This window comes from Pipistrellus hanaki (assembly GCF_964339955.1).
Source record: "Pipistrellus hanaki genome assembly, chromosome: 6".
Lineage (NCBI taxonomy): Eukaryota > Metazoa > Chordata > Mammalia > Chiroptera > Vespertilionidae > Pipistrellus > Pipistrellus hanaki.
Window position 1 is genome coordinate 83,252,911 of NC_140508.1, and position 21,405 is coordinate 83,274,315.

Genomic DNA, 21,405 nt, shown 5'->3' on the forward strand with positions numbered 1-21,405 from the left:
ATAGATCCAGAGACATAGAAGCATAAAATAGACTGACAAATCTCAGAGGGAAGACAGGGGTGGGAAGTGAGTGAAGAGAGATTAACCGGGGAACTTACATGCATATATGCAAAGCCCATGGACACAGACAATAGTGTGGTGACGGTCTGGGAAGGACGGATGTGGGGTGGAGGAGGTCAATGGGGAAAAAAAATGGGGAGGGCATCTGTAATATGTTTAATAATAAAGATTAATTAAAAATAATAAAAGTTTAAAAATAAGTAAAAGTAAAAAAAGTTTTGTAAAACATCTCATTAATAATTGTATTATATGTTGAATTATTAAATTTTTTATAGTTTGAGTTAAATAAAATATATTATTAAAATTAGACTTATTTTGAATATTTTGTTAGAGCAGTTTTAGGTTCACAGCAAAATTGAGAGCAAGGTATGGAGATTTCGCATATCAACTCTGTTCCCACACATGCATAACCTTTCCCGTTGTCACATCTGTGTGTGTCCCGTTTGTTACAATTGGTGAACCTACATGTACACATCGTTACACCCAAAGTCTGCAGTTTACATTATGACTCATTCTTGATGTTGGACATTCTAAGGATTTGGACAAATTTATAATGACATGTCAGCACCATTTTAGTATCATACAGAATAGTTTTAGTGCCCTAAAAATCCTTTTTGCTCCACCTATTCATCCCTCTCCACCCCTTAACCTCTGACCATCACAATCTTTTTTTTTATATAATATATTTTATTGATTTTTTACAGAGAAGAAGGGAGAGAGATTGAAGGGATAGAGAGCTAGAAACATCGATGAGAGAGAAACATCGACCAGCTGCCTCCTCCACACTCCCCACCAGGGATGTGCCTGCAACCATGTACATGCCCTTGACTGGAATCGAACCTGGGACCCTTCAGTCTGCAGACCAACTTTCAATCCACTGAGCCAAACCGGTTTCGGCTACCACGATCTTTTTAATATCTCAACAGTTTTGTCTTTTCCAGAATGTCATACAGCTTGAATCACATTGTTAACTGCAGACAGCCTTTTGGGATTGGCTTCTTTCATTTAGCAATATGCATTTAAGGTTCCACCATGTCTTTCCAAGGCTTGATAGCTCATTTCCTATTTTTATTTTTTTTAAAAATATTGCTCCTAGAATTATAAAATGACATATGCAGCTCACATTATATTTCTGTTGGATACTCAGTCTGGTATCAGCCACTCAAGTTCATGCTTGGCTACAACTAGTTTGCTGCATGCACCCTGACATACCAGCCTCCTTACCTTCATGTGTACTAGAGTCACCTCACAAGAGCTGCCTGTTTTTTAAATACATATTTTTATTGAACTCAGAGAGGAAGGAAGAGAAAGAGGGAGAGAGAAACATCAATGATGAGAGTGATTGATTAGCTGCCTCCTGCACACCCCCTATTAGGGATGGAACCCACAACCTGGGCATGTGCCCTTGACTGGAATCGAACCCAGGACCCTTCCGTCCACAGGCTCTATCCACTGAGCCAAACCAGCTCAGATTAATGAATCTTAATGTAAATATCTGTGTTTTCTGATGGTCTTAGGCTCTACAGCAAGGTCGCCTAAGACCATTGGAAAACACAGATATTTACATTACAATTCATCACAGTAGCAAAATTATAGTTATGAAGTAGCAACGAAAATAATTTTATGGTTGAGAACCACTGATCTAGATTGTGAGCTCCTTTGAGTATGGAACCATGTTTTGTTTCAGTAGGCACTCATATATGTTGAGTGAATAATGAAGGAAACACAACAAAATTCATATTCTCCAATAAGAGATATCACGTCCACTTATCAATCAGACAGCATAGAAAACTATCCTAAATGCAACAAAGTAGGCTGCAAAAGTGTATCAGTCAATAGCAAGATTTATTTACAAGCTAAAATTTGTGTTTTACATTAAATCAATACCTTAATATTTATAAAGCATGTCACAATTAAGTGAAATAATTAGCCCCTTAATGGTTAGTAGACTCTGATTGTCTTGGAAATGTGGGGATTGGCTACGGAAACTGGATGGTTAAAACAACCACATTCCATATCCATTAGCTGAAAGCCCAGACCCCACCAGAATAGAGGCACTAAAACTGTGCCTTTGATGTAGTTTCCAAAGAAAGCCACCAAGATGATTAAAGAGTTGGAAAATGAGATTTATGGGGAATGGCCACAGGAACAGAGACAATTTTGCCTAGACAAGAGAAAAGGCCGAAGGGTGACTTAATAACCATCTTCAATCATTGTTATTATACAGATGATGGTGACCAGATGGTCTCCATTTCCATCAAAGAAAGAATACTGAAAATGGACTTAAGCCGCAGCATAAGAAAAGTCTAGTTTTAAAGAAAGAACTTAATGGCTAACAACTAGTATGCAGTTAAGGAGATCCAAGAAGTATGTAGTAGCCACTTCCAAATGCTTTTATCATGCTAAAGCAGCAGCAAATGGATAGAGTGTGGTTAGGCCTTCACAATCCTTTGTTGAGGGCATATCCTCAACTGGCTAATCTTCAAATGAATCAAGTAACGTACAACCATAGGAATGGAAAAGAACTAAAGATATGAAAGTTGAAACACAGCACCCTCTGGTGTACATAACTGTCTTTCAATCAAGGAAGATTCTTGATATATATCAGTATTTATCAAAATATAAGGTCCAAACCATGATAGAATCAAGAGAAACATATACCAGGCTGGTCTTAGTGTACATTTCGTTGCTACATCCATCTTTATCAAGCATGTACTATGTATTCCCCCTTTGGTACCAGGAAGGCTCTTACACAGGCAACCTCACTTCTGTAAACATTAAACATGGCTGCTTCCCCATCACCTTTTGAATGCTGCATTCAGCTGGCACATAAACATTTCATGCTGAGGCATGACAATGCTCTCCACCAGATCAGTTCAATTTTGCCCTGCATTCAGAAGTACGTTATATACAGAAGTTAGGGGACACCTGAACTAGGTGCTCTTTCAACATGTTCCCCCCTCTGTGTCATAACGTAGAGCCCTTCCTTACCAATCTGGATCTCTGTCTCCTGAAAGCATCCTCTGAGGCTATGTGCTGAAAAACTTTATCCATCTACCTTCCTTTTATTTTTAAATACAAAAAACATTGGACCAGCTCAAAAAGTCTGAGAATCAATCAAAAATGTTTTGCATCCCTCTCCATATCTTTAGTCATCTTGGTTCTGGGTGGGACTTCATTGAAGTGACACACATACTTCATCCATGTGACTCACTACAGTTAAGCAGCTGCTGTGTCCTAGATAAACACAACACAAGCCCTGTGTCTGAGATTCACAATCCAGTGGGGGAGACAGAGATACAGGTGAAAATAGATAAATTGAAACTCAAAGCTCTACGTACCAACAGAGGAGAAGTAAAGGGCAGTGAAAACACCAGAGAACTATCTTGCTCAGAACATCAGAGCAAGGCATAAATCCTGTGGGAGCAGGTCTTAAGGGTGAGAAGATGTTGTCTAGGCAGAGGACACGGGAGCACACACCATTCTAGGTGTAAATACCCCAGGCCTAAAAAATAAAGAATGGCCCCGGCACATCACCATGTGGGACAATTCCTCCTATCCCAAAGGTCTCCTTGAGGAGACATGAGAAACACGCCTGAACAACCTGACCCTACACATTGTATACGGAACACACACCCAAGTGACATCAAACAACAAAAACAAAGCAGGCCAGACCCTGGCCTGAGGGAGGTGAGAACAAGCTGGAATGGAGAGCACTAGGAGGCCAGTGGTCTGGCTGGGAAGCTCAAGCAGGTATTCCTCTGACATCGTCCTGCCAGCTAATCAGCTAATTATCCTGTGCCCATCTCCCTTGTAGCACTGCAGACGATGCATTAACTTGGGTACAATCTTCCCCTTTCACATGATGATGGGCAGAGGCTAAAGCTGTATCTCTTTATCACTATGCCTCCATCACTCACCATACATGGCGCGCAAACAAAATGTAATGAATAAGCTAAGGGATTAGTTCAGATGCATGACTAGGATTTTAAAGTGCAGAGCCCTGGACCTGTAAATCCCAAACACCTTTCTCTACTACTTCCCCTTGTTTTGTTCTTCCTCATAAGCTGGTTCATGCTTTCCTATCCTTCCACTTTCTCCGAAACCAACTCCCATCCTCTAATTGGGGAAAGATGGCAGATATTCTTGTCCCCAGTTAAGAGTGACCCATGGCAAAATGAAACCACCAAGCCAAAGAGGTAACAAGGAATTGGCTTCTCGCATACTCAGAAGAATGTGAGATTGCTGCCTCTCCAGGGAAAAAGAAACCCAACCTGATTACAGAGCAAAAATAGGTCACTGCTTGAATACAGCCCTTTCGGGCACTGGCAGCAAACACTTTTTGCTTCTGACTCCAGTGTCACAAGAAAGTGGCAGCACAGTCTTAGAATAAAAACTCCACAGCCAGCTGGCCACCTCAGCCTGGCCTTCCCACTGGCATTCTAGAAGCAGCATGCAGGGCCAGGCAACTGCTGGGGAGCCCAGTGAGCTTCTGTCACTGGTGACATGAAATACCAGCATTTATATGTTTTGTTTTGAACCAACTGGGTGACAATTCAAGGTTGTCCTTATAAGAAATCTCTCTCCTTTGCACTCAGCTATACTTTATTTAGGAGGAAAGAAACTAATAGAGCTCAAGCTAGCTTGCTTATGTCTATGTAGAGCCAGCAGCAGCCTCTTTTCTATGAGTTATAACTATGAATTATTATTATAATGTTTTTCTTGCAGCAAATTCTGTGTGAGCATGGCTGGGAGGAATGTCAACATTGTGTTTCTATGCCAAAACTCTGCTGTGTATTGCTCAGAAAAATAGGCTGAGAATTACTGATCAGGAATCAGTGCTAGACTGCTGGTGGGGATGCAGACTGGTGTTTGGAGAACAGTTCCCATCCAGTACTCATTTTGTTGCATGGGATTTAGTATTAAGTTTGAGTCCCTTGATACTAAAGCACTCAATACCCAGAATTTGTTTGCATGTGTGTAGAACTCATAGGTACAGGGTCTGAAAAGTTAAGCTGAATCTTAATGTAGCCATTTAAACAAAATTAATTAGAATTTATTTTATAACAGATTGAGATAAGGCTAAATAGAAAAGAAATGGGTGATAAACAGTGTAGAGAAAGAGAGAGAAAAAAAGGAAAGATAAGGGGGAAGAAGGAAATGGCTAAGCAATAGCTTCCCTACCAAAAACATTTTTGAAGAAATGTACATGATGCTTTTAACATCTGTTCATTGTAAAAACACATCACAGAAACCTATAAGTTCAGTAGTTTTACCTAAATTTGTATTTCATGAAGCAAAACCTTCAGATAAATATGAAAAATATTAATATGTAGGCAAGAAATTTCTTTAATTTGAAGAAATATATAAGTAATTCATTCTTTCCCCTCCTCTAAGGTAGAAGCTTAGTCCACAGATTAGAATCTACTAAAATACACAAAATAAAAGGAAATGTAACTCCACTTTGAATTCTAAAGCACAAGTAATGAAAATCAATTCAAAATGGCTTACATAATAAAGTGGGCTTACCGGCATGCATAAGTTGAAAGTCCGGAGGTGGGGTCTGGTTCAGTTGCTTTATAAGGAAAGCAAGGGCCTGTGTGTTTTGTTTTTTTGTTTTTCTGTTTCGTTAGCTGCCTCAGAGGGGTAGCTTCCATAAATCACTGCAGGATGCGACAGCAGTCCCAGGCTTCACGTCCCACCATCCAGGACTGGGAGAGGGTTGGTTTTGGGAAGACCTCTTAAAACACCGAGGAGCCTTCTTCCCAAAGCCCTCAGCAAACATTCTGACGGCCTGAACTGGGTCACACAGGCCAACCCTGAACTAACCCCTAGGCACTGCCTGCTACTGGGTTAATCACTGCGGCAACCTGCAGGAGTTACATGATTGAGTTTAGACAATCAAGACCCATCCTGGAGCTGAGGGTGGGACCAATCCTTCTCGATCAGAAGACATACACACAGTCGGTTTGCTATGGAAGGGAGGGGGGAGTAGAAGAGATGTTGGGATGGGGACAATTATAATGTCCTCCACACCTCACCTGGTACTGAATTCAACTCAGATCTTCAGTAGCAAGGGCAAACATGGAAGTGCATTTTGAGTGACACTTGATCATTTAACAAAGACTAATGTTTATTCTTACAGAGAGTCAAATTTTCTTGAAGGTAAACTCAAGGAGAAATACATCTTGGAACTCTATAAAAGGGAAAATGGGTAAAGGCAAGGAGAACAGGCTAAGTTTGGAACGATACGTTGAAATACTCAAAAAGGCTACCTTTACGGTGATCCCCTGGAAGGCAGAGGACGTGACAGTAAATCTAAGCACAGGGCAGAGATGAAATGGTCCAGATGCTTTCCTTACAAATGATCTAATTTACTGCAAAGAGCAGGCACTGACTTATCTTAGACTCCTTCTTATGTATCAAATTTCTAAAAATGAGTTTGTCCTCACATGATGAAGGTGAGCCCTGTGAATGCTGATGTCCAATGGATCATTTACTATCTATCCCCTGCCTCTGACCCATGACCTACTCATGTAGTATTTCTTCATTCTGTAGCTGCTGACAAAAATGGAACGCCAATAACATTTCTGCATGCCTTAGGACATAGCTGTTCCAAAGATGGAATTAGTTTTCTTTGATGAGCATAGACTTCCTCTCTGTTCTAAAAATAAGGCCATATGTAGCAAGTACATTTGAAATTCTCTGGGCAAATCCAAGATGGTATTTGCACTGTTGAATATTGATATGGTTTTTATAACCCAGCTCTAGGAATATATGAACATTGCCTTTGCCCAGAGGATCAATAGTCACTAACCTCTAACACTGTGGAAAAAGGGAATATAATGTCTGAACAAAATGTAATATTACTTCCTCTGTGCTGGTCTCCATGTACCAGGAAGTCATGGCAGTGAATGGATGCAGTGTCCCTCTAGTGCCTCAGCAGCCCCCTTACAGAGCAGCTGACTTTGGTTACTTCCGGTCAGGGCAGACTGCCCAAACTTCAGGGCATGGTTCTAGGGCCCCAGTGTTCCAAGAGGGGCAGAAATATCTCCTTATAAAACAGCGGGAAGTCAGAAATATATGGGATTTCCTCTGCTTCCATGGGATTAGGGAAAAGTCTCAACACTCCAGTAAATAGGATGTGCTACTGGCCTGGTGCTCATCCTCATAAGGTGTAATGGTGAGGTGTTATCTGGAATTAAGATTGCTGCCAAGAGTGTAATGGGAAAGAACTCTGTTTTCAGAGTCACATCTGGGACCCTGGATTCATTTTTCAAATTCAATCTACATTTGACTGACCACTGTGTGCCAGATTCTGTGCTAATAAATCCTCATAGCTTCAACAACTCTAGAAAATGAATATCACTACTTCTATCTTACCTGTGTAGAAGCAAAAGCTCAAGGAGGTTATATATATTGTCATAGAGCTGGAATGTAATAGTTGGGTACCAGACTGAATCTCCTGATGTTTATTCCACACTGTGCCATTGACTCTCCTAGTGTAGTGCTTGGGGCCTTGGAACATCTATATAATAAAAGCCCAGCAACCATTATGGCAGAACGACCAGAATGACCGGTCATTATGACATGCACTGACCACCAGGGCACAGACATTCAACGCAGGAGCTGCTCCCTGGTGGTCAGTGTGTTTCCACAGTGGGAGCACCACTCAGCCAGAAGCCATGCTCATGACTGGAGAGTGCAGTGGTGGTGGCGGGAGCCTCTCCCGCCTCTGAGGTAGCAGCTAAAGAGCAGCAAGCCAAGCAGTAAAGAGTGAGCAGGAGGGCGGTTAGGAATGAGCAGGCGGGTAGTTAGGAGCAAGGGGTACTGGACTGCAAGAGTGCGCAGGCTGGGCTGAGGGACGACCCCTCCCCAACCTCCCCACTCCACACAAATTTCATGCATCAGGCCTCTAGTTATTATATAAAAGGATGTGAATGGTCATCCTCATTATAGCCAAATTCTTACTCTGCTCTCAAAAGAGATAGAATAAATTAGATTAAAGGGGGCTATCAGAAGGCAGAGGATGGTCAGTGCTACAATGAATGAACACTAGAGGTTTGGAAACCCTAGGGTGAGTATCAACTCTACTAGAATAGGGATGAGGAAAGACTTCAGACAGGTGAAGCCATCCCCTGGGGAGGAAGAGCTTTTGAGGTTAACAAGCGTCCCCCAATGCAGACAAGGAAGCAGGCAAGAATGTAAAGGGATGTATGGGAAACCCCTTAGACCAGGGTTTCTCATCCTTGGTATTGACAGTTTAGACCAGATAAATCTTTGTTCAGGGGACGGAGGGGCTGTGCATTATAGCAAATTTAGCAATGTCCCTAACCTTTATCCACTAGGTTCCACTAGCACATCTCACCCACCCCCTTGATGTGACAGTTAAAAAAGACTCCAGACATTTGCCTTAGACGCTTCAAGAAGTGTGTGTGTCAGCAACTGGGGCCTGGCTGGATGTGGGGCCTGGGAAAGACTATAAGAAGGAGAGTCCATGAAGCAGACAGGAGAAAGAACAACGTGTGCCCCGGGTGCCCTTTCATCAGCTCCCTCAGCTAAGGGCTCAGATGACATTAGGAAATATGGAGCCAAAGGTGATCCCACAATGGGGTCCATTGGGAGAATGCCCAGCAGGATGCTGGCTGGGAGTAAAATGTCCACAGGAGGAGAGAAATGATCTAGGCCTAGGCCATTTGGGAAAGGCAAACTTATTCTCTTTTTTCCTTTCAGTAAATGGAAGCAAGAGAAGAAGACACGGGGAATGCTACAGGAGCCTGGAACTCCCAAACCTATTTGGGAGGGTTTGAGGGGACCCGGATTAGGAAAAGTACTGAGCGGACATGTGTCTAGGACTACACTGTCACCCTTTCTTCCCACTCCTGCACCTCTCATCCTCAGCCTGGAAAAGTAGACGGGAACTGGAATGCTTATTCCTGGGAGGCTGGAAGGGAAAAGAAGGGGTTGACAGTGAGAGAATTTTGAGGTTCAAGAGAAGTTCTGACAAGAGCTTACAAAGGGGGCTTTGTTGCTCAGTTGGGAAAAATAAGTACATCCGGACCTGGGGGGTTTGAGAACATAAAGTGCAGAGAAATGGATATTCTAGATAAGGTGCATCACATGACCATTCATTCTGTTTTAGAGCTTCATGTCTACAAATGGTGTGGGTATTATCATCTTTTTATAGTACAGGAATATACGGTGTAGGGAGGCAAGTCATTTCTCTTTGTTGACAGATGAGGGGCCTCCCAGTATGACCACAGGCCCCAGGCGTGGTTGGCAGCCTCCATGCTGGGCCGCCTCTGGGCTCCAGAGCCCACAGCTTCCCGCTCCAGGTGAGCCGTAGCTGCTTGCCTGTCTGTCTGCTTCACTAGACCAGACAGGGGCTGTGTTTGGGGTGCTGGGTCTCCACCATTTCTAATGTGCCAGGCCCAGCCCCCAAAGCCACAGAGGAAGCCAGCAAGAGTTAATACTGAGGAGAACAAAGCCCGGCCAGGCCGAGCTGGGTAGACTTACAGCCGAACTAATGAGCACACCCAGTTACATAAGAGCTTCTCCCACTCGGCTCCGCAGCCACTGGAGCAAAGCAGGGCTCTTTCTTCCCTGTGCTATATATAATCTCTGTTTTGGCAGGGAGCACGCTGGAGCTCCACAGCTCTGTTATAATAGATAGTAATTTTTTCTTCAAAGCCCAACAATTGTTTGTTGTTGTTTTTACTATTGATGCCACAAAATAATACTTCAGACTTAGCTTAAGATTTAGATACTTTCCTCACATTTTCAGCATTTTTCTACCTCAAAAAACACTCTTTTTTTCCTGGTTCCACTTTCAGAAGCAAATGAAGGGTCAAATGAGATGCTGAAGAGAAGCTTGCCACATTCCATAATTACAGACTTTGATGCTGGGACCTTAGGCTCCAATCCTAAATGGGACAGTATTTCCCTTTGGTAACTAAACAGGGACTGATCCATTAACCAGAAATACAGTTTTGATAGAGAGTAGGTCAGGTTTGTTTTTGGTTCTTTTCCATCTGTCTCCTAGGCCCTAATCCTGGAATTCATGACCCATGAGCATAGAATGAATGTTTCATAGGAAGAATCACTCCTTTGTCCTGGGACTTGTTTGAAGGTGGTTTTTGCTTTAATAAATCTCTTTTGGAGCCCTGGCCAGATAGTGTAGTTGATCAGAGCATCATCCTGATATGCCAATTATAAGAATCAATCAATGAATGCATAAATAAATGGAACAACAAATCGATGTCTGTCTGTCTGTTACTCTCTCCCTATCCCCCTCTTTCCTTCTAAAATCAATAAAAGGCATATCTTCAGGTGAGGGGAGTGAATAGTTTAAAAGCACACATTTACTAAAAATTACCATGTTAACTTTGTGTCACTACTAGAAGCTTTCTAATTCCCGAAAGTCATAGTTTGTTATTCTATAAACTGTTACATATACACACTTGCTTGAACATTAAAAATTATCTATCTTTAAGTATATGCAGTCATTTATACTTTTTGCTAATTTGGTTGGGCCCTCCCCTACACCAATTTTTCTGAAATGGTGAGCTACTAATCATGTATGTGACATTTTCATGGGATGACAGTTTAACAAGAAAAACAGGCTTTAAAAATATGAATTGTATCAGCATTAATACTTAAATCTAAGTATTAGGTCAGTATTAGCAGTATTTGTAGGCATAGCTCTTAGAGAGTAGTAAGACATTTTGAGACTTGCTAACTGGTCGGCTCAGTTGTATAGCAAGTGCTGTTCAAAGTGGCTTGTCACAGGGGTTGGAGTCAGATAAACCTGAGTTCCATCCCTGGCGTGGCAACTTCCCAGTGCAGGTCACTGGGTCTTGGAGGAAGTATTTAACCTTCCACAGCTCAGAATTCTCTTTTTCAAACTGGGAATGGTATCAGTGTATACAGTGTAAGGTTCATTGTGAAAAGTAAATAAGGTATATGTGAAAGCATCCTTATGGGGCATATTGAGAGTTAAGCAGAAGTCTTGGGGTTCCTGCCTCCTTCCTGGCCCCCTGAAATCCTCAGTTACCTTTGTGAATCCTGTACAAGGATCTGAACACTGACCCCCCTCTTGCATGCTGTGAATTCAGTGACTTCTACTGCCTGCAAACACACACACACACACACACACACACACACACACACACACACCCTTCCTAATGCAGTCCTCTGCATCACAACCATATCTGCCTTTTCAAAACACACAGATCACTGTCTTAAGTGATTCCCTGAAGGATAAGCTCGCCCACTTTAGCCTGCTGTGAGCGCCTCAGTCTGGTGCTTTCTGAGCTCCTGGCTCTTTACAAACCCTCGTTTTTCTACCCTACCTCGCCCAGGCCATGCCCCTATTTCAAACCTAACACAGCCCCCAAAGCCCACAGCATAAACTTCAAATGGTTGCAAGTGGCATTTGAGACACATGGTATCCAGTCCCTGTCACTCTCCAGTTTCACTGTCCACTACACCTTTCCTTCCATACTTTATACCCACGCAATTATACTTACAGGCCTGGAACTCCCATGCTGTCTCCTCACTCGTCTGTCAACTTACATATGCTCATCTCTTTGCCCAGATTATCTTCTCCTCTCATCTAGTTGGCAAACTCTTAGACAGTCTTTACACTTCACTCTAATGACTCCACTTCTGTGACAGTCTGCAAAGTACCGAGTCTGTGTCTTGTACATTCTTCTGTTACCACACCTGCCATACTGTAATTATTTTCTATTTTTTCTTATAATTCACTTGACCACTATAAATGTCTTTTTTGGGGGACAGACCCAGGGCTCAGTCTTACACAGAGCAGTCACTCAGGAAATGGCTGTATTGTTGAACAGAAGCAGCTTCCAGCCTAGTGGGATGTGGGAATGTGAGAATACGTGATATAACAAAAGTCTGTGACTTGAGATGGCAGAGGGAGAATTCTACCACATCCCCATTTAAAATGTTAAAATGTTGGGGACTGCTAGAACTCAGAAAAAGAAACCCTTTATGTGGTTACAACTCTAACAAGTCAATTACATCTTCCTAAAGTCCGTGGAACTCAAAACTGTATTTTTCTCTCCGAAGTGTCTTTTTTTTTTAAAAGTTTCCTGTTCTGTGGAATGATCGTGGGCAATCACTTTTGCAATTTTTGGTGATGCCAGTTTATGGCTATGTTTTTCTGTTCACTGAACTGGCTCATTTCTTCAGGAGAACAAACTGTTCTGCGCTGAAGCAGGAATTGGCTGGGTTCTAACAAAAAGATTCCCCCCGCCCCCTCTCCCCGACAGTGTTTTTGCAAAAGACCCAAGTCAATTTATAGCCAAGTAACAAAAGGTCAGAAAGGTTAGTCAAGCAATGGGCGTAATTCCTGTGTGTCACAGCCAATAAAGGAAATGGGTGGGAATAAATAGTATGCAATATTAACCTGAAATTATTTGTAAAAAATTATTATTGTAAACTATACAAAGGGACCCATGGCTTCCAATATAAAGAATTTCCCACTCTGATTTTTTTAAGGTACATTTACTGTGGAAGAACTGAGATGACCTTGAATTTCTCATATATAAGTGGAAAATGTAAAAAACTTTTCACACCAATTTATGAAAAATCTTGGTCCTTGTTATACAGCACTGAAATAGAAATGGTCACATAAAAATTAAATATTCTATAGTTAAATCACAGTTAAATACAATCTGCATGATGGAATTTAATATAAAATATTTGCCAAAGACAAAGAAAACAGACCAAAGGGATATACTAAGGAAAGACTCTATAAATAAGTTTTAATCACTCTGAAAGTGTGACAACTACTGCATTATTCAACAAGCATAACAACAACAAGAAATGCCTGCCTTTGAAGCAGACATAAAGAACTGACATCACCAGCCAAGCAAGCAGATGAATAACAGCCTGTACTGGGCAGCCAACCAGCCTGTGGAGTAAGGAAGCCTTTCAGAATCCAAGGCTATTGGAAGCAACCCCTACCCCCACCCCACCCCAGTCATGATGTCTACAGTACTCACCATTTATTTATTTATTTATTTAAAATAAATTTTATTGATTTTTTACAGAGAGGAGGGGAGTGAGATAGAAAGTTAGAAACATCCATGAGAGAGAAACATCGATCAGCTGCCTCCTGCACACTCCCTACTGGGGATGTGCCCACACCTGAGGTACATGCCCTTGACTGGAATCAAATCTGGAACCCTTGAGTCCGCAGGCTGATGCTCTATCCACTGAGCCAAACCAACTAGGGCCAGTACTCATCATTTAAAACAACCTAATCATCCAAAAGATGAATGGTTAAAGAGAACACAGTCATGGTTCAGACAAGATGATGTCACTTATTTCTCTCCTAGCCACCTTCCTAAGTAAAACTATAAATTCTGGAAATAACACAAGAGGCAACCAAAGGAGAAGGTAGAAAAGGGAAGGCGAACAGATTAGAGATCCCAGGAGTGGAGGGACAGCATAGCAACAAGGGCATCTTATGACACTACCACCTCCCACCCCCACTCCATCCAACTAAAAAACTAACCCAAGCCCAGTGTTTCCCAAGCCCCAACCTAGCAGCGAAGGTAACCCAGGTAGGCATATCTTTCTCCATGACAGAATGGAAGTTCTGCTGACAATACCAGCCAGCTGGAAGCACCAACAAGGAGGACAGATCAGGGGCCACTGATAATAAAATAGGCTGAAAGCACTCTCCCTCCTGCAGGGCCTCTAGGAAGTACTCTTCATTCCAGCAGGAGGGAGACTCCCTTCTCTCACCCACAGGCACTAGGCAGCACTGTCTGGGGAAACTCCTCCTCCCGTTAGCACCAGCAGGGATCAGTGGGAGCCCCAGCTGCAACAGATAGCCAAGCAGACCAAAATAGTCACGGCTCTGAAAAGTGAATTGTCATTGGAACCACAGCCTACAAAAGTAGATACAACCTGTGTGCTAAACTTAATTGGGGTGACTTCCTGGTGAAAAATTTAAATAGGACCCAGAGTCTCCTAACATAACTGACAACTGTCCAGAATAGAATTACATATCAAGAACTAGGAAAACCATGACTTGAGTGAGAAAATATAATAAACTGATATCAACATCAAGATAAATCTGATATTAGAATTAGCTTACAAAAGACATGACCTATGGACACGACAGAACAATGCCAGCAAGACAGTCTCTGTCCAAGTGCTATGAGACAGGAGGCATGCATGAGGATTTAATAGAGGTTGAAGGGATACACAATTACCTGCACATCTGCATGAGTTTATATGTGAGATAAATTCCTAGAAATACAATTGCTGAATTAAATGGTATGTACCTTGAAAAGTGAAAGATTAATCTACAAATATTTTAAAGGTGAAGCAGAAAAAGCATGATGTGTAGAATAAATAAAATATCACACTTGATAGAAGTGGGATGAGAAAAATGAGGTAAGGTGGAGGTAGGCAAAATACTAGGTATAGACTCTGACATAACAGAAAATTGGCTTTGTCCTTCCCATTAACTTTGCCCCCACAGCGGAAACCTGGAGGAGGAGGAGGAGGACAGGAACCATGTGGCTATCTGGGAGGAGATTTTGGGCAGGACTCAGCATGATAATGAGCAATAGAAAATGTGTGTACAAATTTACTTGCAAATAAACTTGTCTTCTTTATTTTTAGTTTATACAATAGGACTAATATACAAGGCCATGAAATACTTTTTAACTCAAGCTGCCAACTCAGTTAAAGAATGAGCAAGCTGGAATACATCACATATTCAACAGCAGCCCTATTGTAATCCACCATAAGGCAGAAAGTTCCAGAAGCTAGAATTTCCCATGGGTTGGTTGGCCCCAGGCTTGTGGAGGAGTTGCCATGTCTAAGTCAGGATGCTGTGCACAAGCTTCCAGCACTATTACCACCAATGACTCTGACTCAATTTCCTCCACTCCCCCCCCCCCTCAAATTTCTACTCAGTATACTGGAAAAGAGCTCTTAATGTTATAATGAAAAATTATTTAATGAATCTCTTTTACTTAAAAATATTAACAACAACAAAAACCCAAGTCTAAGCTTATGAGTGCTGAATGACAGAATAAATTGAGTTCCCAACTAAATTAATAATAATAAAATTTTGTTAGGACACATATAGTTCACAAAGTGAAGGTTATGTCTATTTACATTGATTAACCAGTCTGCTTTGTTTTTAGGGTTAAATTTAGCATTGAAAAAATGTTTACTGTTCCTGAGGGCATTGCTGCCCATCTCATAGATCATAACTTGAAAACTGGTATTCAAATTAGTGTTCTAGTTTTTCAAGGCAGTAATTTAATAAAACAAAAGTATAAATTCTATCGATACATTCAGACTTAAAGTTGACCTTGGACTACATCTGCATATAACAGAAACACAACTGTACCTTTATAATACCCAATTGTCATCTAAGACATGACAGGTTCCTAAGTGATCCAAGAAATCACATAAATTGCATATTTAATATAGATTTTTAGATTAATTCAAAACAAATCATGTGGTCAAAGACCTCAGCAATAAAAATGGAAGGAGGATAAAATAACCAAAAGTTTAACAGCAATACAAGGACTAAATATTATGGCAAATATTATAGCAAGAAATGTGCTATAATTCAGAAGCATACGACTTACCTGGGAAATATGCTTTTTTCTTACTTCATTGGCTTCTCCAGTATCTCTCTCCACTTTATGCAGTCCCGTGTGCATCTTTAAAGGTTCCCTTGTTGTTGTTTCTGCAGTTGCAATTCAGTCCTGTAAAAGAAGCGGTATATCATCACTCCATGAGAAAAAAGATCAAGTATATTTTGGAAGCTGAGTTATCCAGTCTCATCAATCTCCCTTCCTAATTCATTTTCACCAGAAAGACACACAAACAGAAAAGCCAAGGTGGTGGAGAGAGTAAAAAGAGATCATTTAAATACAAAGTAGACAGTTAAAACTACTTAAAATGCTAGTAGAAACTGAAAAATATAAGTGGAAATAAGGCAAAGTCAATTGTCTCTTATAATAGATCAGAACAAGATGACTCATTAAAATCTGTATTTTTAACCCTCTTTGCACCTATGAGTTTCCCTCTCTCCCTCCTAGCTAAGTTTGAGATAGCTTGGCAGAAATGATAAAGTTAACTGACATGTGGCCTTACAACTTTAAGGCTGTGCACCTTCAAGGATCTGTTCTTTCTCACCGCTTTTCCATTCAAAGCTCTGGGGTTTTCCTGGCACGGAATCTAGAGGTACCACAATGTTCTAGGCTGTGAGTTCTAGGCCAAAAACTGTTCTCTTTATCTTTGTTTCTGACCCTTACTCCTATGTTTTCACCTTCTGCCCAGGGCCAATGAAGAACACACAGCAACTCTTAAGAGTAAAAAATAAGGCAGTAACTATGTTAAACAAACAAACAAACACCAGAGATGCTTCATGTGATTTATAATTACTTGGGAAACAGTTAAAAAAAAATCACTTCTTTTAAGTTCTTTACTTCTTTTCCAAAGCATTTTCTTTGGTTGAAATGTACACTAGCAGGATAGTGGCCCTAAAGAGAATATGCCAGAGGATCTCAGAACCTGAAACAGAACAGTGCATCGGTACACCAGAAAGGGTCAGGACAGTGAGTACTGTAAATATAAACACGTTTGCCCCTCAAAAAAGCACTCCTTACCAAAGTAACTCTACTTATCTTTCACCACCACTATGTCTTTAGCATACACACAGGTAGCTCTGACTCTGTCAGGCACTGTTCTAAGAGTGTTAACTAGATTGACTAATTCTACCTTTATAACAACCCTATGAGGTAGAGTCTAGTATTCAAATTGCCCAAATGGGAAAGTTAAGGCACAGAAAGGTTAAGTAAATTGTGCAAGGAAATGCACTAAGTGCAGGTCACAGGCAGAGGTTCTTGGGCAAATGTAAGCCGTGTAAGCTGCAGTCTCGTCCACCTACTTCACTTTCCTCTGCTGCTGCCATTGTATAGTAGCTCGATGTCTAGTGGAATTAGCTCTCGTTGGAAATTTTTCCTAATTAATATTTTATTGAAAAACAACTTTTGCCAAAACCGGTTTGGCTCAGTGGATAGAGCGTTGGCCTGCGGACCGAAGGGTACCGGGTTTGATTCCGGTCAAGGGCATGTACATTGGTTGCGGGCACATCCCTGGTGGGGGGTGTGCAGGAGGCAGCTGGTCAATGTTTCTCCCTCATCGATGTTTCTGGCTCTCTATCCCTATCCTTTCCTCTCTGTAAAAATCAATAAGATATATTTTAAAAAGAAAAACAACTTTAACTCTCCACAACTTAAAAACTCTTTTCTTATTATAAAAAATTATCCAGTGCACATCACAAAAAAGGAAACCATAATTTTATGGAAATCAGAAGCAATAACTATTTTAAGCTGAATACTCACATTCACCCACTACTTTAGCTTACTAGATTTATTCCAGACAGTTTGCTATGCTTACTAATTTCCTTCTAACTTTAAAATCACAAGGCCCTGGCTCAAGCAAGGCATTTATTCTTTTACTCTCTAGTCCAGCTGATTGGAGAATGATGCTCATGATGCCAGAAGCTATGGGTTGAATCCACTAGAAACCAATTAGCTTTGTTGGCTTCAAGTCTACAAACTCTTAGTCTGGATGGCCTATTATGGATCCCAAGAGGAACCAGATGGGTGTGTGCGACACAGCACAGATACATCTGCAGGAGGAATGAGTCCACATATAACATGGGGCAGGCAGAAGCAGGATGGGGGGAATGGGGAATGAGGAGATGGAGAAGCGGGGGGGGGGGGGGGGAAGGGGGGAGAAGCATCAACTTTACTCATAAAGAAAAGTTTCATGATCATATTGGCAGAGCAGTTCTACTCTTCTGAGTAAGAAATTCTTCTCAATCTTAGACCTTTTGCCAGAATCTAACCTAAAGTCTCTCCTTCAAAAAACAGGTGTAAGATAAAAAAAGAAAGAAAGAAAGAAAGAAAGAAAGAAGAAAGAGAAAGAAACAAAGGTTTTTAGTTTTTACACAAGTTCTGCTTGATTGATCTAAAACAGAATTTTCTCTTTTTTTGAATTTTTATTTCTGACATCAATTCCACTGACAATAGAAAGTACTAGTTTTAATAGTCACAAAAATCTCTAGCAGTTTTGCAGCATAGCAAATCATTAGAAAAATCTTACTACAATTCCATATGTATTTTTAAAAATTTTTATAAAACCAAAATCTGCTCCATCTCCAAATAATATAAAGTTATTTTAGACATTAAATAAGGAAGAGGAGGACAGGAACTAATTAGCACTAGGAGAATTAGTTTCTCTACTGTAAAGTCACTACCTTTTCTTTCCTTTATAGATTCTTTTTTTTAACATTTACTCTTAATTTTTTTAAAGTTTACTCTTAATTTTTATAAAAGCAAAATCTGCTCCATCTCCAAATAATATAAAGTTATTTTAGACATGCTTTCTCAAATTAAATAAAGAAACCAACCAGTATCAGTCAATATCAAACTTTAAAACCTAGGGCCTGTTCAAGATATAAATTTTACCAACTTCTACAAATAAAAATGAAAAAAACAAAACTATATTCCTTAATTGTTATTTTGGAAAGAAACCCACTTGGGATCCTCCATCTTGCAGTTTTCCTGCCCACAGGTGGAAAGAACTTCCCCAGTGTTCTACTACTGTAAGCACATGGGTTCCTGCAGTCACAAGGTAACTATGACAGCAAAGCCACAGTTATTTATGAGATCATAAAACTATAGGATGCAATTTTTAAAAATTGAGGTAAAACTGAAGTAAAATAAAATTAGCCATTTTCAAGTATACAATTCAGTGGCATTCAGAATGTTGTACAACTGTCACCTCTACCTAGCTCCAAAGCATTTTAGTCGCACATTGAATTCATTAAGCAGTCACTACCATTTCCTATTCCACTTATATTATTGCCTCTATGGATTTACTTCCCATGATATTTCATATAAATGCAATCACACAATATGTGACGTTTTGTGTCTACCTTGAAGATAGGTATTCAAACAAATACTTATACACAAATGTTTATAAAAGCACTAGAGGCCTGGTGCATGAATTCGTGCACAGGTGGGGTCCCTCAGCCTGGCCAGTGATCAGGGTCATCTCGCCCCGTCCCGATCAGGGTCAGCTGGCTGGGGGGTGGGACTTGAGGAGGCTGGCCAGACAGCTGGTGGGAAGGACCATGGGAGATTGTCCAGCCACAGGAGGTTGGCTGTGGAAGCGCACTTACCACCAGGGAGCAGCTCCTGCATTGACTGTCTAACCCCTGGTGGTCAGTACACATCATAGCGATCAGTCAACCGGTTGTTCGGTTGAATGGTTGTAACTGTTGCTTAGGCTTTTATATACTACTAGAGGCCTGGTGCACGAAAATTGTGCAGGGGAGGCAGTTCCCGCTCAGCCTGCACCCTCTCCAATCTGGGACCACTCAGGGGATGTCCAACTACTGGTTCAGGCTCGATCCCAGGGATTGGACCTAAACTGGCACTCAGCTATCCCTCTCACAATCCAGGACTGCTGGCTCCTAACTGCTCATCTGCCTGCCTGCCTGATCTCCCTTAACCACTCTGCCAAGAACTCACAATTCCTGCTCTTGGGTAATATGATGAATATCTGAATATATGACAACCATTTAAGGCTAGGGGGAGTATTTTTTCCAATTACCAAAACATCTGCCCAAAGAGGCCATGGGGTTTTTTTATGTAGCCAGTACTGAAGAGCAGTGAAGGGCTGCACAGCAAATACTTCAAGTCATCTGGGGAAAGCTCCTTACCCCAGATGTCCAGCAGAAGGGAGCCCAGATGGGCATTTGGTGACGCTTGCAACAGGGCCAACTGGGAGGAACCATCCCCACCCACTGTGTCATCAGCACTCAGCATTCTGAGTAAACCTGAACAACTGCTGTGATGGCTTTCTCTAGGTTTTTTTCTCCTCCCTCCTCTCTCTCTCTCTCTCTCTCTCTCTCTCTCTCTCTCTCTCTCTCTCTCTCTCTCAAAGGAGCTTTCCATTAATTTGCAGGCTTGCCACTCTGTGCCCAGGCACTGAACTCCTGAGACATCTGTCCTGGACTTGGCAGACCCACTTTAGTTTTGTTCTCTGCTCTCTGTGGTGCTCTTGGTTACAAGCTCCCTCCTGGAAACAAGCCCTTAACTGTCAGCAAATGCCTGATTTTCAAGCACTATTACACAGGAAAAGAGAAGCAGGGGGCATGAAGGGTTTATGACACAGCTACATTAACCATCCCTGGGTTTAAAATAGTCAAAATCTGGCCTGGCTGGCATGGCTCAATGGTTGACCATCAACCTATGAACCAGGAGGTCATGGTTTGATTCCAGGTCAGAGCACATATCTGGTTTGAGGGCTCTGTTCCCAGTGGGAGTATGCAGGAGGCAACTGATCAACGATTCTCTCTCATCATTGATGTTTCTATCTTTCTCTCCCTCTTCCTTCCTCTCTGAAGTGAATGAAACAATATTTAAAAAAAATAAAATAGTGCAAACCTGGACACATCCTACATGTCTATAAACGTGAGGATGGATAAACAAATGGTGGTATTCATACAATGGAATATCATTCAGCAATTAAAAAGAAAGAGGTTTCTGATATACATATATATATATATATATGTATATATATATATATATGTATATGTATATATGTATATATAATATGAATGAATCTCAAAGTTATGTTGAGCAAAAGAAAGCAGACATAAAAGAATATGTTATATGATTCTTTATATAAAGTTCTTTTAAAAACTCTATGATGGTAAAAATCAGAATAGAGATTACCTTTGGGTGGTGTTCACATGAGTTTAAAACTTATTGAACTATACATTCAAAATATGCACATTTTGCCCTGGCCGGTGTGGCTCAGTTGGTTGAGCATCTTTCCATGCACCAAAAGGTCCCGGGTTCAATTTCCAGTTAGGGCACATGCTCAGGTTTCAGGTTTGCTTCCTGGTTGGGGTGCATATGGGAGGCAGCCAAATGATGTTTCTCTCTCATATCTCACATTGATGTTTCTTTCTCTTTCTCCTTTTCCCTCCTCTCTCTCTAAAAATAAAAACATTTTAAAATATATTAATAAAACATGAACATTTTGCAGTATGTATATCTCAATTTTTATGAATAAAGTTTGAAAGTTTTAATAAAATGGCAAAAAGGCAGTTTTCCATCTTATTGTACGTGTGTCTAACGTTTTAGGAGGAAAGATATTTAAAGTACTCAAATATAGTTCTTTAGACAAAACAAAGATAAAGCCCTTTGAAGTAGTATAGAAATTTATATCAGTGTATTCATTTAATTCTTAAAACTG

At 41.0% G+C, this 21,405-nt stretch overlaps 1 protein-coding gene across 4 annotated transcripts in view; it reads right to left on the reverse strand.

Annotated features, from left to right (window-relative positions):
• Positions 1–21,405, reverse strand: part of ZHX3 (zinc fingers and homeoboxes 3) — a 280,813-nt gene that overhangs the window by 206,123 nt on the left and 53,285 nt on the right. For all 4 annotated transcript variants that reach the window (XM_084887538.1, XM_084887539.1, XM_084887537.1 and 1 more), the window contains exon 2: positions 15,708–15,827. The gene's annotated coding sequence lies outside the window, so the exon portion shown is untranslated. The remainder of the gene's footprint in view (positions 1–15,707; positions 15,828–21,405) is intronic.